The 306-nt window shown below is 39.5% G+C and overlaps 1 protein-coding gene across 1 annotated transcript in view; it reads right to left on the bottom strand.

The window, feature by feature from the left end:
* Nucleotides 1–306, bottom strand: part of LOC116682395 (uncharacterized) — a 56,161-nt gene that overhangs the window by 26,550 nt on the left and 29,305 nt on the right. The window lies entirely within an intron of this gene.

The raw sequence follows: 306 nt of genomic DNA, 5'->3' as shown, positions 1-306 counted from the left end.
AGCCAAGAAAAGATGGAAAAATCTTCAAAAGGCATCAAATTACAGATTAGACATTCGTAAAATATGTCAAAAGAAGTTAGATTTTATTTCCATCATTTACACTTTCAAAATAACAGAAAACAAAAAAATGGCGTCTGCAAAAGTTTAGGCACCCAGCAGAGTTCATAGCATGCACCGCCCCCTTTGGAAAGCTGAGACCTGACAGTGTCATGGATTATTCTCACTCGTCGTCTGGAAAGACCAAGTGATGTCAATCTTAAGGTGTTAAATGCCCAGACTCATCTGACCTTGCCCCACCAATCAGCA

This window comes from Etheostoma spectabile, chromosome 3, assembly GCF_008692095.1.
Source record: "Etheostoma spectabile isolate EspeVRDwgs_2016 chromosome 3, UIUC_Espe_1.0, whole genome shotgun sequence".
Lineage (NCBI taxonomy): Eukaryota > Metazoa > Chordata > Actinopteri > Perciformes > Percidae > Etheostoma > Etheostoma spectabile.
Note: the sequence above shows the minus strand (reverse complement) of the source record. Positions and strands in the feature narration are given on the sequence as shown.